Source organism: Sciurus carolinensis, chromosome 3 (assembly GCF_902686445.1).
Source record: "Sciurus carolinensis chromosome 3, mSciCar1.2, whole genome shotgun sequence".
NCBI classification, from domain to species: domain Eukaryota; kingdom Metazoa; phylum Chordata; class Mammalia; order Rodentia; family Sciuridae; genus Sciurus; species Sciurus carolinensis.
Genome location: NC_062215.1, coordinates 171,400,399 through 171,413,752, shown reverse-complemented (window position 1 = coordinate 171,413,752; position 13,354 = coordinate 171,400,399). Strand labels below are relative to the sequence as shown.

Here is a 13,354-nt window from a genome sequence, read left to right as displayed (position 1 = left end):
ATCGCACTTTCCTGGCACCTCTGCTTGGGACACTCTGGGAAAGGTGTTCTTTGTTTCTACTGCAAATTCTCTTGAGCAGATCCCAGGAGAAATGTTTTCTGATATTAAATGCTTTCTGATATGATATAGGGAGAGTCAGTAGCAAAGGCCAAGAGCCCTGTTGTGTTTTGGTGATGGTGGGGAGTGAGCACTTGGCAAGATAGAGGAGCAGCAGCTGTAAGGGACAGGGCTGCCATGGACATTTACCCATCACAGTTCTCCCTTACGTCCCTGTAGAAGGAAAGTGTGGAGAAGCCAAGTGAGGGAGGCCACTGTCCATTAGTGATGTGGTTTTATGGCAAAAACTTCATGTGATTTTTGAGCAGAATTAATCAGAGGCTATCATAGGGCTCTCAATTAAGTGTAAATTATAGCCTGTTGATGTTCAATAACAAGGAGAAATTGTGTGGTTTGCTCTTAGTTCGAAGGCATTTTGTCAGCATTTCAGGCTACAATCTGAGAAGAATAGAAGCTATTGTTTTCTTGGTGAACCCTGGGGCCACAGAAACCCCAGTGGCTGTATTTAAGGAGGATTGGTTATTACTACTATTACCTGAGGGTTTGGTCTGAAAATCTTTGTATGTGACTACTACTCCTTTCTGCTTATGGTCTGATTCTTAGGACCCTGGCCACTCTCACTGTTGATGGCTTATGCTCCCTCCCCTCTGCACCCTGCTGTTGTTATTTTTTAAGATTATATTTAGGAAAAGCCAACCAAAACTAGGCAGACATGGTACACATAGAAACAGCAATGGAAATTTGTATCTCAATCTTGTATTTTGACGGTTGTTTTTCCTTTGTCTGATGATAAATCGTCTTCCAAGGTGAAAGATGATTTATTATTTTCATAAAGTTGGCGGGGGGTCCATGGAGAACCTTTAGGAAATAGCAGCCTGATTTAGGAGTCGCCTCTTACTGAGCAAGCTTAGTGGATTTATTGCAAAAAATTAACCTATTTGGAAACTGAGGGGGCCTATTCTTCCTTTTGTTGTCATGCCCAGATATTTGAGGAGCAAGAACATGGCTTACATAGTCATGAGTAGCAGGGCCCCCTGGTTCCCAGCAGCCTTCTCTCGTTATCTCCCTGAGGTTTGCCACAGATCCTGAGCACCAGGTGTTCCCTCCACTTGGTTAAATTGTGGAATCCAAGGGAGGACCACCACAGAGCCCGGGTTGAGCAGACCTGGGAGTGACAAGGGTCTTTGCTTGCTGGGTGGGTCTCTTTCATGGTCAGAGAAGGTGCAGCCGTGTCCCGCCCTGCTTGTCTTCCCTCCTTGTCTCTGGGCTCAGGCCTCCCTGAGTGTTCTCCCTCTGTTGTCAGTGCTTTGCTATGGCATTGCTTCTGGAAGCCTCCTGTTTCATTCTGGAGGAGGAATACATGGGCCTGGACTTATTTTGGATTAACTAGTCATCTTCTATCAAAAAGGTTATGAAGGAGTGAGAAACTGTAGAGGGTTTTTAAGCATTAGTAATGATGTGGGAAAGGCCTTAGCATGGGGAGGGGACCGAAGGGACCCTGAAGTGGCGTGGCAGTGGCAGTTCACAGAAATACAGTAAAGCAAAGAACAGGAACTGCAAACACAAATGCCTCTTGCCCCACATTCTTGCTTAGAGCTGATGTGAGCCCCCCAAAACAAATGATGAGCCAGGTTTGGGGGCTTCCTCCATTTCTTCAGCTAAAGGCAGTGACTCCTGGGCAGGATTTCTCAGTCTCGGCACTAGTGACTTTTGGGGTCAGGTGGTTCTTTGTTGTAGGCTACGGTGCTGTGCATTGTGGGAGGTTTAATAGCGCTCCTGGCCTCCTGGCCTCTACCTGCTCAGCCAGGAGCACCTGTCCCACACCACCTTGGTTGTCGCAACAGAAGTCTTCAGTTGTTTCCAAATGTTCCCTGTAGGCAGAATTTTTCCCACTCACCCGTACTGAGAAATACTACTCCAGAGGTGCAGTGAAATGTTGGAGACCAGAGGGCAGTGAGTTTGGCCTTCTGAGAACTTTTCGGCGGAAGTACAATGGCACCTGCCTGCCTTCCGGTCAGCAGGACTCCTTTCCCTGGGGACGCTGACTCCCTCAGAGTCAGTTTTAGTTTTAGCTGCTACACGGAGTGTGTGGCTAAACAACACATTTCTTTTCGTAGTCCTGGTGGCTGGGAAGTTCACGATCAAGGTGCTGCCACTCTGGTGTCGGGCGAGGGCCTCTTCCTGACTTGCAGATGGCCATCTTCTTGTGTTTTTTCATGATGTGCAGCAGAGAGCAAGCCTTGAGTCTGTTGTTGATGGATGCTGTTCCCCCTCTCGAGGGTTCCACTTTCCTGACTTAAATCACCTCCAGAAGGTCCCTCTTCCTGTTACCAGTGCAGTGGGGGTTTGAACATAGGCGGCAGGGGAAACGATTCAGTCCATACCAGACACTGGTCGATATTTCTTAATAAGGATCCCTTAGTTAAGAGTCGTCACCGCCTCCTAATTAAGAATCAGGCACAACTGCCCTCAGAGATCTTTCACCTCAGCCGGGCAGCCTGCTCGGTACCATGAGAACACGATGCAATTTAATTCAGAACGCTGTTAAGGAACCTCTAAGCAAATGACATTTTCCAACTTAAAAAGAAAGGGGCCAAAATGTCAGAGGGGAGCTGGAGCCAAGTGGAAGTAAGACTTGAAAGATGAAAGCTAAGGAAAAGGAGCTTTGGGGTCAGTGGGTGAAAGGTCAGCTCCCTTTGTCAACTGGGAGAACTTTGCCTCTTCGTGGGAGACAATAAAGAAGTGTTTGCAGTCAGTCAGAAATCTGCACCTTAGTCTGCCTCAAAGGCCTCAGAGTTGGAGGTAGCCATGTACCTATTATCAATTATTTCAGATTATCTTTCTGATTTTTCCCTCTTCCTCTTCCAGCTGCCGGCGATTAGATGTGCATCTGGCAGCAATTTCAGTTTTTCAAGTGACTCAGGCACTCTGAGGGCTGGATCACCCTTTGTTCTGTCCCTTTACATGAGAGGTTGGGAAGAAGAACTTGGAAACAAAAGCCACCCAGTTCCTCCTCTACCAATTACAAACACGCTTTAGAACCTGGAAGAGTGCATTCTAAAAATCTCACCGAACATCCACTTAAGCCTGTTCATGTGATTCCCTTGTAAATGCTTTCATGTAGTATTTCAGGCCTTTCATTAACAGACTTAGAAAGGGCAGGGGGCTTCAGGCTTCCACTATCTTCAAGCACTGGAAGTGGCCTTTGAACAATTTCTGTAGACAGCATTAATTTAAGATTTGCTCAGACGTCTTAGTATTTAACTTATGCCGTTCCCTGTGTAAGTAGGCAGGTCCTCTTTTGTATCACAGGACGTATTTTTAGCTTTGCTATTACTACCTATCCCTCTTCTTTCTGTTCTGGCATTTTCCTCTGCTACCTCCTCTCCAGAATAACTCTGTCTCTCTTCCCAAAATGCATCCCTGATTTGGGCTTCAGCTTCAGCTCTTGGCTAGCATTTGGTCTGTGGATTCGTTCTTGCTTGCTGGGTGTGTTTTGGCTGGTGTATTTTCAGGTATCAGGAGAAGATGTGAGATCTCAGGGTTTTGGGTTTTTAAGAACAGTAGTTAGAAAAGAACTAACGATTGAGGGCTTATTATATGCCATGCAAAATAAGAATTTTTGTGTATTGTTTCACTTAATCTCAGTAACCCTCTGCAATGGATATTGCTATCCTGTGTTACATGTGAAAACATTGAGATTTAGGAGGCTTGAGTAACTTGCCTAAAATCACAGAGCAAAGAACAAGAGAAGAGATAATGGAAGTTTCCTTTCAAGTTTTAACTGGGAAATAAGTTTTGAGTTAAACAAAATTACCAGTCTTTAGAAAGCATGACAGCCTTGTAATAATAGCTCCATTTTCATTTTCAAAGTCACCCTTTTTGGGTTGAATTTCCTAAATTATATTTTAGAACTCAAATCACATACTTATCATTCAGGTAGTGGCAACTCAAGAGAAGCATGCGTTTATTGCATTATTAATTCATTGCAAGTAACAGTTATAGCTTTATCTTTAACAGGACCCAATTAATATTGGTCTTGCCCTTGACCTCCTGTAGTCTAAGCTGGATGGTGCAGTTTTCCATACCCCTTAACTTTGCTTTGTGTTTAAGAATCACTCTCGTAGCTCGGAAATCTTTGTAGTTTGCATTTCTTCAAGAATTCTTAAGGAGAAATGAAAGAGAATTGTGGGTCCATACATTGGAAACATACTGCCATATACTTAGTATCTGTGGACAGTTTCAGTTGGTTTCAATATTTTTCTAGTAGTTAGACCACTTTTTTCTTTCCTTTTTTTTTTTTTTTTTTTAAAGAACAACTTACTTAATCTTAAAGAATCACAGATCAAATTCTTCCCAACGTTTTCCCTCTGGTATCCTCCTCAAAGCAAGAAAGAAAACAAAGGCTAAAACTTTTTGCTTGTGACTTAAGACAGTGGTTTCCTAGAGATGGGAAGTAGACGTCTGTCATGTGCAAGTCTTCTACTGAGCGGGAGCCGGGCCTCACTAGGTCCTGTTGGAGTGGCATTGTCCTGTGGTAGGCTTGTTTACTAACAACCCCTCCCCCCACCTCAAAAAAAGACCTACAGGGAGGGGATCGGGCCCATACCATTGGGGGAGATTTTTCTTGCATTACCAAGTTCTTCCATAAAGTCAACCACAAGCCATATTATCGGGGACTCCGGCTAAATCTTGCGGTGAGTAGGAAATAGATTAAACACAGGTTTTCCCTTTCCTCCAACTGCCAGAAGTGATGTCAGCGGTGTTAATGACCCTGCCTCAGTTCTCTGCAGACCCAGGCTGTCTCTGTGAATGCCTGTTCTGTGACCGGTTCAAGTGCTGTTATGGAAAAGCTGATGATGGTTAAGAAACAATTGAGCTGCTGGACACTTGCTCAGATGTGTATCTGGCACTTGCTTTCTTGAAGCAGTTTGCCTCCAGGGAGAGGGCAAAGAGGGAGAGATCTACTTATTGTGTAAGAGAAAAATAAAGGTATTGAGACTAGGTCTGCCTGAATCCCTCTCATCTAATTGCAGAAACGGCACTACATACACTTTCTGCTCTCTCTACACCACATTGGAAACAAAGTTCTGGTGTAATTTAACTCTACTGGTTTGTACCAAAGCCAGACCTATAAAACCTGTGTCCTGTGTTCTGACCATTACAAACAAAACAAACCCCAAACCAAAGAGTGACGCGATATTGCAATATAAACCTCAGAGCTGGAATGCAGTGCCCGGGAGGCGGTGGAATGTGCTTCAGAAAGACCTTCCGTGAGTGCAAAGGACTACTTCTCCTCTTCTTCAGGCAGCGTATGACTTTCGGGTCTTCTCATCACAGGTTTCTTTTGGTTGAACTGTGTTTAAATGAAAGCTTCCTGCCCCCACAGTACATGTGGTCAGACTTGAGATGTAGAGGGACTTTTTTTTTTTTTCTGAGTTTTTTCACCTCGATTCTGTCATATATACGGAACATATTTTAACATTGGTAGAAGAGAGATTGGAGACGTTTTGCTTGGGGGTAGGGGTGGGGTTATGGCCTTGACCTCATTTGATCAGTATGCTTCATTAATAAAAAGAACGGTAAATCACTGAAGTGGATATTCTTTGGTTTAAAAGATTTCTGAATATTTCTTCGGATTTCCCTAGCATGTCATTGATGGCACACTTCTAATTGAGAACTATATATTGTTGTTGGTCTGATCTGTCTGCTTAACCTAACCATCTTGAAGGGTTCCCAGAACTTTCTTCTGCCTTTTGTAGCTGGAGAAGAGAAATCCCCAGCGCTGACAGCAGCCATCCCGGTAGACCACAGCGGGACTGACGGGCATGATCTCCCCTCCTTGGTCCCTCCTGATCTCCTTGATCTCCTGTCCTTTTCATAATACGTGTGTCATTCTTCATTGGTGGTCTTCTGAAGTCACCAGCCCTGCCAGAAGGTCTTTCATTGGGACAAAAGGGGAACTGGAGCGAGATGGCCTCTCACATGTTGGCAGCTCTCCCTGAACTTTCCTCCTTGACAACCCTGTGCACATGAAGGGCTGGCTGCACCCTTGTTGTTTCTCAGCCCTCTCCCACGTGACTTGCACTGGCAAAGTGCTCTTTAAGCAACTCCATTAAAGCACTGGCCCGGCTGGTCGGTTACCCTTTGCCATTAAGACTACAAAACCAAGTCTTTCCTGCTCAATCCTGGCCTGTTTTAAAAACAGTTGGTTTCTCTTCTTCAGCTCAAATGGCTTTCTCCTTTTGACATCAAGTAGCAAACATCTTGGTCTTACCTCTAACTTTAGCTCAGTCAGCCCTGTTGGATTGGTTGATTTTGGTGGGGATGGTCTGAAGGCTGTAAAAGGGAGAATACTTTTTTCAGCAGTTAGTTTTGTCCTTTTCCAAAACTCCAACCTGTCCCCACACTTCCCATTGAGAACTTTGAGAAGAGCAAAGAGATTCTCCCGTGTCCCTAATTTTTGAAGCTCTCTGGATTTCGCCTGTGTTTTATACATTTTCTTTCTTAGTGGGTGACTGCTCTAACTAGTGGAGCCAGCCCAGAGAATGGTGCTTCATCCCGATGCTATCATCCAACTCAGATGGTAGAACCCAGACTCTAAGCCACAAAATTCCTTTGGTAAAAGTTTCCCTCCGTCTACCATGCAGATGAGCAGCCTCATTTATTTGCCCAAGATTCTATTGTGTGAATGTTAAAGTGAGTGATACCCGTCTACCATCAGAACTATGAAGGTGTATATGAGATGATTTTTATTTTTATTTTTTAACTTACTGGGTTCATTTGCCAGATTCAGGGATTCTTGAAAACAGAGTAATAACTTTTGCAGTATTTTATAAGGTGCTTTTATTAATATACCAACATTCTAGAATATGGGATCTGCTTTAAATTAGTGGTACCATAATTAATTGCAGCTGCATCAGTGAGTAGCTGAAGAAGTGAGTTGTGGTAGTGGTATACAGTTGGAAGTAACTGTGTGAAGGAAAACTCACCATGGGAAGCAGAATAAAGAGGGACTTTACAGGCTACATCACCAGCACCTTTCAAGTCTCCCAGCTGACCTCTGGGCCCTCGCGTCCTCCGCCTCTTCTCTCCCCGTGCCCAACTGAGGGGAATCCTTTCCTCTTCTGGAGGAATCCTTGTCCTCTCTTGAATCTTCCCGAATTTTTATCTGTGCCATTCCCTCAAGGACTGAGGTTTTTGGAAACCAAAGCTAGGAAGCCAGAGTTCCTACTTTCCAACTGTATACAGTGACTTTGGAACATGGGAAAAAGAGTACTAAAAAGGGTTAAAAATTTCAAATAACTTCTCATCACTGATTTTTAATGAGAAAGAACTAAGTATTATTTGAATGTTACTTTTCTCTCCGAATTTAACCTTTTTTGACATTAAATTATAAGTTCAAATCCTTCAAATAAATAGTAAAGTTAGAACCACATATGAATAGTAATTTTTCTTGAGTACAAATGATATTTGTTCCTTCTTTGCATTTTCCTGTATTTTATACATTTTCTGTATTATATTCAAGATATATCATTTTTAAAAACACAGCCTTTTATGTTAAGTGAAACAAACATGTTGCTTTGACACATTTCTTTAAGTGGAGAAATTTAATTTAAAAGAAATGTTCTAGTTGAATTTATAAGGTTTCAAACAATGATTTCCATTGAAGAAAAAGTCAGTACTAATTTTTTTTTAAGCACAATTGGATGAGGAAGGGTTATTTTTTGAACTACATTTCAGTGTATGACAATAGCCAACCAATTTCATTTCTATTTCCTTAGAGTAAAAACTACTAATAGTGCCCTGGTCAGATATTTATTACTATATTGCATTTTACTCACAAATTGGGAAGAAGTTTCAGAACAGGTAAATACAAAGTAAATACACTTGTTAATGGTTTTGACAGAAAATGCACTGCCGGAAGGGTATGGATCCTTCCAACATACTCAGATCTTAACTGTGCTGTTTTCAGCTTTTATGGTCAATACTGAGCAGTAGGCTGAGACTCTGTGGAAGAAAGCAAAAGCTGTATTTGTTTTTCAGCTTTAGTAGGCATAGTGTAAGTGGGTAGAGTCCAGAAGATGTAAATTCCTGCTGAATGCAATAATGCAATAATCCATAGGTCTCAAGTAGCATTGCTCAAGTGTTGACTTACTTGATAATATTTTAAAAATTACATTTTTCATTACTGGCCACAGGATTAAGTGGGTTTTATCTTACAAGAAGATACACACAGAAGGTGTGGTGAAGAAGTTTTGTCAAAATGTAATTTCCTGCTAGTAAATCTCATGACAGGTGCATCGTATGTCTAGGTTCAGAAGTTTTCCCCAGTGATCTAACTAGAGAGAGTATATCACAGAACATCAGCACTTGATATTTGCACAGTGTCTTCTTGTAAGGAAACAATTTGCTTTTTGGTTTCTAGTTTGTGACAATACAAATGAGCTTCTGTATTTGTAAAACAGGGCAGCAATATTTGCTGTATGTGGTTGGTGTCCATCAATTGAGGTTGTGTTTCTAAATTATATTCAATGTAAATATGAGAATGTCACCTTCTCTTGTGCTTATTACAGTATTTATTATTGTATTTGTAATTTGTCCCTCACAGATATTTATTGAATTGAATGACTGAAGGAATTTAGTGTGAATATTGCTTTTTTTTTCTCTCATTAAAAATGTATTTCTACATTACAAAAATATATGCACATAGATGTTAGCCTTTCTTTGGGGACTTTATTCGAGCTTAGACTTTCTTGATTGCAAGCAGGTTGAGGCAGAGCTGTAGGATGATGAACTTAAGTCCCATAAAGGGTATGCTGAGGTCTATTTAGAAAGTCAGACTTCCTATCCAACTGACTCATCGGAGTAACTGTCGTGAACAACTGTCTTTTTGGAACTTTGATTTTGGAGGCCTTTGGCTCCAGATAATACCTCTCTGGGAACCATTACTCTGCTTCATCAGCTCCTTTATTCGCCATATTTGGCTCTCAGAGCTCTTTGACTGTCTCCAAAGATCAGATGTGCCCTCCAAGGGCTAGGACTGGCTGCTATAGAGACCATTCAAAAGAATATGCCCAAGGCTGAGAAGGCAGTTGCAAAAAAGAACTGGGGACTTGAGAAAGCATTCCCAAACTGCTGCCAGCAATGGCTGCATGACCAGAGTAAGGATGCAGCCCAAGGTGGCTTGCACGGAGGGGTGGCTGACGGGCATTACCTGACGGGCTTAGCTCCATGTTACCGACACCCATGGACAAACCACGGTATGGACAGGCAGGTGTGAACTTCAGACTTTCCCTTTAGAATTTTCCAGGCATTTTTTTTTTTAACCTGCCTGTAGCTGTGGGTTCCCATCCCCTGCCTGCATTACCTCGCTCTTTACCACTTGCTTCCACTTTTTCATAGGTTCCTGAGTTGGTAGCACCAATTGGAAGCTTTGTGGCTGAAGCATGTGTTGATCAGGATTTCTGAGATAGGCTTTTAAAAGTACTGTGTTAAGACTATGGAAGAAAGATCTCCTTTTGCATCTGCTCTTTGAACATATTTGTGGAAAATCACAAGGATGGTCTCTGCCTGGCCCACAGCAACAGATTTCAATACCCTTGGAGGCCATGTATTCCCCTGTCATCTCAGGGCCCCAGATGTCTGCCCTGCACACGCATGCAGGTTGGCACCACATGTGCAGTGATAAAACGGGGTACAGTTTGTTCCTGTCCTAAGTTGTTCATTCAGCCCTCTGGACGGGAGCCAGATAAGAAATGAAAACATGCCGCGTGCTCTTTGCTTTTCCCCCATTTTATATTTGGCAAATTTTTTATCGCAAGTCCTCTAATACAGTATGTGGCCTTCCTGCCTCATAGTAGTCCTGGAACTGAGAAACTGTGTTCAGCTGCACTAGATATTCTGGTAGACACATTCTGATAGGCCTTCAGGAGGAACTTGGACCTTGGAATGAGAAACCTGGACCTTTTTGTCCAGGGACTTCCACAGAGTACCAACAGGGCTCCTGAAAGAAGGGGACCTGCCTTTCCCTCTTAGAGGGCACATGAAGAAAACCTTACTTCTTTTGCAATTCAAGGAATAAGTCTGGAATGCTTTCTTTTTGTTTGTTTGCTTGTTTCTGCATTGGTATCTTCATGCCAAATCTTTATTAGTAAAGACTAATAAATAAAATAATAGTCTGTTTACCTGTCTTTAAGGGGCAGAGTTAATATTTTGAAATAGACAGAAATCTCCTAAACCTAGAATCTTCATTCACTTGGTAAACCAGCTTACCTGGAACCATCATGTAAATAGCAAACACTGATGGATCTGACCCATAATCACCCTTGAAGAAAGAGATGGCGGGGGAGAGGGAAAAAAAAAAAAAAAAAAAAAAAACAGCTCTATTTGTCCACATTTACATTTGTGAATTTTAGAAACTGTTGATATCCGTGTAGCCTTGGTGGATCTCGATCATATCTCCAGGTTCGTCCTTGTTGTTCCTGAAATTAGATAAAGAGCTCATGGCTTGGCAGTCAAGGTTTTTCACCATCCACCTAGATCCGTAGACTCAATTCCTTGTGCCTTGATCAGGTGCCTTGCCGTCCTGTAAAGCCCTACCCTTCATGTGGCCCCTTCACAGCTGCCCTTTCGTCCCCTGGGCCGTGGTTCATCGTGTCTGTGAGAGGTATGCTGTGTCCTTGTCATTTGTTCACCTCACATCTCTTGCACACCTGCAGTGTGGCAGGCCTCATAGGAAGCTCTGGAGATGCCACACCAAAAAAGCAACTGAGACACAAAATCTGTTTCCACGCCCCCAATTATTCTTTTTCTTGCAACAGCAAGCCATGTGTGTCAGGGAGGTACTTCCCTTTGATTCTTCACTGGAAATATTCTTCCTCTCCTGCATGCATCTAGAGCTTTTTTCCCCTGTGCATCTATCATGAAATTCACCTGCCAGCTTCACATTTTATCTATTTATAAATGAAGTGTGCCTGCCTTTCTAGAAAGCAAGGCATATAGCCGAATTCGACTTTGAATCCTCTGTAGTACTTAATGCGACTATTTACTCATTCAGCAAGTATTTATGATCATCTGCTCTGTGCTGAATGCTGCTCAGGGCACTCTATAAATATTGATATGTATAGATAACTTTCGAATGCATGAAAAATATGGAGCTCCAAAGAATCATCTATTATTATACTTGAGAGCAATAGATGCTTTATGAGGTCGAAAAAGGGTCTCTTCTCTGAAGGGGAATTATGGATAATGCCCCATTTGAGGTCTGCCTTCTTGAATTGCAGAGAAGAAATGCTGTGCTTCTGCCTAAATATAACTTATTTCTGTTAGACTTAAATCGGAATCTCTTTCTTTTCTTATTTAATAATTCACTGTGTCTGTTTTGCATGGGTCTCCTTTTGCATCTAAAAATTCTCCTGTCAAACAATGTCATATTAAAAATTGATTCCAGATTTTGTAATGGTTAAGCTCTGCAACTTCAGATGCTAAAATTTGCAGTTGACTTTTAACCAGAAGAAGATTGAGCATAGATTGCCTGTAACCTGTTTACAATATTTTGTCGTAGTTTTACCCTCTAACTATGACGAGCATTTTTGCTCATCACCAAAGAATCTTTTTGTTGTTGCTAAATCTCTGAAATGTCCAGATCACATTGATTTGTTTACTGACTTAATATTGACTACTTTTACTTTGTGATTGCTTTAGACTCTTGCATCTTGAAAGAAAGAATAGTCAAATACAGTCTGTTGATTTTGTTTAGGCACACAGGACTGTGTGTGCCTGTAACTTGGGTTTATCTGAGACTGTTCCCTTTTAGAAGGAGAGCTCCCAACTGGGTGTGTGTTTTGAGTTGCCTGTGGTGACCAATTCTTTCCTTTTCCCTTTCAGAATGAAGACCTAAACGACCTCAGCAAATCCTCCTCTAACTCATGGGTACCCAGACTCTAACTCTTTCATGATTCACAATCAAGGACCTCACATCTTCCTCCTCCGTAGATGGTACGATGCACCCATTTCAGTTTGTTTACTTTATACAATCCTCAGGAGTTCGTTGACTGAACTGCACGTTCTGTATTGTGCCAAGCAAAATAGCACTGTGACACCAGAAGAATGAGTCTGCGTGAACTTCATCTTGAACCTTAAAGACTTAGCTGGCCACAATGAGCTGATGTGCCCACCACCAGGCCACGAGAGAATGGGTTTCCTCTCATTGCATTTACAAGATTTGTTTCATCTGCTGCTGAAACTGTGTTTGACAAAATATCATTGTAAATTATTTCATTCAAAACTGTTCACATTGGGTGGAGAGAGTATTAAATATTTAACATAGGTTTTGATTTATATGTGTAATTTTTTTATTGAAAATGTAACTTTTCTTACAGCACATCGTTTTTTTGGATGTGGAACTGAGGTATACAATGTTCTGTTGTAAAGAGTGGAGCAAATGCTTAAAACAAGGCTAAAAGAGTAGAATAGTGTATGATCCTTGTTTTAAGGTTGTAATTCAGAAAAATAATATAATAAGAATCCTAGTGCCATAGATGATTCTCAATTGTATAGTTATATTTGCTGATACTATCTCTTGTAATATAAACTTGATGTTGAGCTGAGTTCCTTACGAGAATTAATCTTAATTTTGTATTTTTCCTGTAAGACAATAGACCATGTTAATTAAACTGAAGAGCGATATATACTACTGGGGTATTTTCAAGTGTCAGCTTAAAATTGGCAATTGAATGGAAGCAAAATTATAAGAAAAGGAAATCAAAGTCTTCCATTGTATATATTGTAAACAGAAGGAGACATGGGTGATCCTTTCAAATCAAAAGCTTTCTTTGGAATGAACAATGTGGGTGTTTGTAAATTCTGGAGATGTCTTTCTATTCATAATAAACTAGAGTCTGTTAATCTTTTCTTCTCTCCCCTTCCCCAGTCCACTTCTGGAAGCTTCTTGTTCCATTCCCACCGTTCTTTCTCCTGTGCACACGTTATGATATTTCATTTCCTGCATCATCTTGAGGATAATTAGACAAGTGAGTGCTTGCTAACCAGAAATTAAAATTCCAGAGTGGCTTTTTTTTTTTTTTCTTTAAATTATGACCAGGGCTACATGTCACTCTCCTTAAGACCTGAGCTCTCGTGTTTTGAGAACTTCCAGATTTACATTATTTAGCAGAATGTAATTGGCCTATTTGCCCTGGTAGGTGCTGGCCTAGTAGTGATTAGTTTAAAAAACAAAACAACAACAACAACAAACCCAAAACACAGTCACAGAGAGCACATAAAAACATAATGA

At 41.5% G+C, this 13,354-nt stretch overlaps 1 protein-coding gene across 1 annotated transcript in view; it reads left to right on the top strand.

Moving 5' to 3' along the window:
- Positions 1–12,972, top strand: part of Irs1 (insulin receptor substrate 1) — a 57,219-nt gene extending 44,247 nt beyond the window's left edge. Inside the window, exon 2 of the mRNA XM_047544398.1 lies at positions 11,947–12,972. The gene's annotated coding sequence lies outside the window, so the exon portion shown is untranslated. The remainder of the gene's footprint in view (positions 1–11,946) is intronic.
- The last annotated feature ends 382 nt before the right edge of the window (positions 12,973–13,354 follow it).